Source organism: Nematolebias whitei, chromosome 13 (genome assembly GCF_014905685.2).
Source record: "Nematolebias whitei isolate Nwh7 chromosome 13, NemWhi1, whole genome shotgun sequence".
NCBI lineage: Eukaryota > Metazoa > Chordata > Actinopteri > Cyprinodontiformes > Rivulidae > Nematolebias > Nematolebias whitei.
In genome coordinates, this window is record NC_056510.1 from 20,930,630 (window position 1) to 20,934,579 (window position 3,950).

Here is a 3,950-nt window from a genome sequence, read left to right on the forward strand (position 1 = left end):
GTTTTATTTGCATCAAAAGACTAGTTTGGTGAGTCTATGCTTTTATTGTTATTATTAGTAGTAGTAGTATTAGTAGTAGTAGTATTAGTAGTAGTAGCAGCAGCAGGGTTAGGGTTAGGCACAACTGTCTAACCCTAACTTTTCAGTGTGGAGTTTAAATGTTGTGAGTTTTCTACGCTGGCTTCTTCTCACAATCAAAAACATGCACATACGCTTGTTGCAGACTCTAACTGTCATTTTGTCCTCACTCCAACTACCTCCATGTCCTCTCTAACTGCATCCATATATCTCCTCTTTGTCTTTTTCCTGGCAGCTGCATTTCTAACATCCTTCTACCAGTATACCCAGTGTCCCTCCTCTGGACATGTCCAAACCATCTCAGTCTGGCCTCTCTAACTTTTTCTCCCAGTTGGTCAACCTGTGCTGTACATCTGATGATCTCATTCCTAATCTTATCCATCCTTGTCATTCCTAAGGAGAACCTCAACACCTTCATTTCTGACACTTCCAGTTCTTTCTCCAGTCTTTTTGTACATGCCTCTGTCTCCAGACCATAAACTTTTCCTTTGATCTTTGCTGACACCCTTTTGTCACAAATCACTCCTGAAACTTTTCTCCATCCCCTCCATCCTGCCTGGACTCTCTTTTTCACCTCTTTACCACATTCACCGTTTTCCTGGACAGTGGACCCCAAGTACTTGAAGTCCTGCACCTTTGTGACCTCTGCTCCTTGTAGCCTCACTGTTCCACCAGCCTCCCTCTCATTCACACACATGTACTCTGTCTTACTACGGCTGACTTTCATTCCTCATCTTTCAAGTGCACACCTCCACCTCTCCAAGTTCTCTTCCACCTGTTCCCTGTTCTCACCACAGATCATATCATCTGCAAACATCATCGTCCATGGGGATTCCTGCCTGACCTCATCTGTTAGTCGGTCCATCATCAGAGCAAACAAGAAGGGTCTTAGACCTGATCCTTGATGCACTCCCACCTCCACCTTGAAGCTATTTGTCACTCCTACAGCACATCTCACCACTGTCCTGCTGTCCTCATATATTTCCTGTACCAGTCTAACATACTTCTCTGCCACTCCAGATATCCTCATACAATACCACACCTCTTCCCTCGGCCCCCTGTCATACACTTTTTCTAAATCTACAAAGACACAATGGAGTTCTTTCTGACCCTCTCTGTACTTCTCCATCAGCATCCTCAAAGCAAAGATGGTGTCTGTGGTGCTCTTTCTTGGCATGAAGAAACAAACCACACAACAAAAGACAAAATACAGTGAAAAAATGATTCTTATATCATTTTTAAAAACAGCCTTCTGGTGATAGTGTATTAACCATCTCTTCAGCAAGAATATCTTAGAGTGAAGCAAACTGACACACGTAAATAAAAAAAAACATTTATTGTTTAACTCATGTGAAAAAAGATCAGTTATGAAAGCCACAGAGCTGTGAAAAGCTGCAAAATCACCTTGATAAATAACTGAAAGGTAAACAAAAATCAGTGCTAAGGTCAAATGAATGAAAGCACGGGCTGCTGCATTCTCTCTGTTTTTATATCTGATTCACTTTGACGGTGACATTTTCCTCAAAGAGAGCAATACGCTGACCTTTCCTTGTGGCACTCAGTGCCACGTTTCCCAGTTTGAAATCTGTCAGCGTGACAGATCAGATAAAGCTCCTTGGTGGCCTCAAGACGGCTGCAGAAAGAGAAAAGGCAAAATAAAATAGTCCTGACTGTTTTGATTTATGACAAGTGACAGAATACAAAGTTAATACAGAACTTATGTCAGAACAAGAACTCTTTGAGTGAGAAAATCATTAGCAGTTGGTTTCATATCTATATTTCTCTCAAAAGCTGCTGTTTGCTGAGCTTTATATTCTGGCATGATTAAAAAAAATCAACATTTATATTAATCTTAATGAATTTTGTTCCATGACAAAAATAAGAAAACACAGTAAGCTTCTTCTTCTAAAATGTGTATATGTAACAGAGATAAAATGCAGTTTTAAGTGAATTTTATAGCAGAATAATTTTCTTGATTTTTTTTTATCATTAAGTCTTGTTCCCTCCCCTCCTTCCTTTCTTCCTGGGTGATCATATCTGGGTTAGCATCCATGTCATTTGACCTTGAGCATACAGTACCTGCTATGATACGCTGCTTGCAGTGAATTAGCCTCTGATGCTAATTACATAAATCAAACGTTTTATAATAGCGAACGATAACATTGTCAATAATATTTTTTTCATTTTTATTAACAAACGGACATGTTTTCTTAAGGTCACGCTTGTTCCTGTAAAATATTTGGGGTTTTGTAGTTATTTATTTCTATAATGCTACAGTATTGTAATGAGGCGTTTATATGTGAGCGTGAGAGCGTGTTTACATGAACTAATCTTAAAAACTCACGTGGTTTTATTACTGTTACCTTGGTAACAAGCAAACCCTCGCCCTTTTAGCTTGCTGGCAGTCGTGTGGACCGTACCACTTTGCAGTGGTAATGGGGTTTTTCAATAAAACATTTCATAGAGTATAACATTGTTTTACCAAAAACACGTTGTTAAAAATAAATTTTTAGTATAAATATTCATTTTTATTTTATTTTTTGGCTTGTTAAATGTAATAGTTACGTGCTGGGTAATTTTTCGTCCTTTGTCTTTTCGGCTTACCCCCGCGAAAATACGTCACCACATTAAAATGACGCCCGTACAGTAAGCTGTCAAAAAAGCTTGTTGCTTAAATCTTTTCGGGCCGACAAAGTGAAGGTTTAACTCTTCGAAAGGACGGGACTCGAACGGGTGGTTGAGGGGAGATTTCGGGAACACTTGACATCTTGTTTCGGTCAGTTCGGTCGCCGTGTCGTCCGTGTGTCCTCCTCCTAGCTGTTGCTGCGTGATAAACCGAAGAAGGCTGACGGTGAGGTAAGCAGATCCTCTCAACGCTAACCTAAGCTAATAACTATTAGCCTCAATGTTTCCCATAATGTTAAATGGTAACGTGCTATCTTTAGCTTGAAGCAACGTGGTGAGACAGAGGCCGGAATCCAGCGTGAAGATGTAAAAATCAGTGCTTTTTTTTTCTCGAAGTACTTATCAGTCTGTGACGTGTGGGGAAAGCCAGATGATTTAAACCATTTTGATAGAATCAAATTGACAAAACTGCAAATATTACTGTGGTATTCATATGTATGTACACAATCCTATTTATTTTACCTTACAAGATATGTATGATTTACAGATGTGCATTAAAAAGAGAAAGTACATTTTAAAAAGACAAAATAATAGAATTGCATTAAAATGTACAGCAGTAAAATTTTTTTTTTTTTTAAACAAATTAATACCTAAGAACTAATAAAATAAGCTCTCATCTTGACAGGAACACTGCAATAAATAATATTGTTTTCAGTCCTGATTTAAAGGAATAGGTTCTGCACATCTGAGGTTTTCAGGAAGCTGGATCCAGTGTTAAATAAACTAAATGCTGCCTCTCTCTTTGTTTGCTTCTGGTCCTGGGAGACTGAGAGAACTGGTCCCTAATGACATGAGTCTATACCAAGCCTGTAACTCTGAGATGTATTTAGACTAAAAGCCGTTTAGTGCCTTATAGCCAAATAATACTATTTTTAATATATCATTTTCCAAACAGGAAGCCAGTGCATTTACTTAAGGGCTACAGTAGTGTGATATGTTTCCTTTTCCTGGTTTTTGTCCAGACTGGTGGCAATACCAATTTTCTGGAATGCTCTTTAGTTTAAATACAATGTACTATACATACATATACATATATACACATACATATATACACATACATATAAACACATACATATACATAGTACATACATATACATACATATATACACACACACACACACACACACACACACACACACACACACACACACATACACACACACACACACACACACACACACACATAT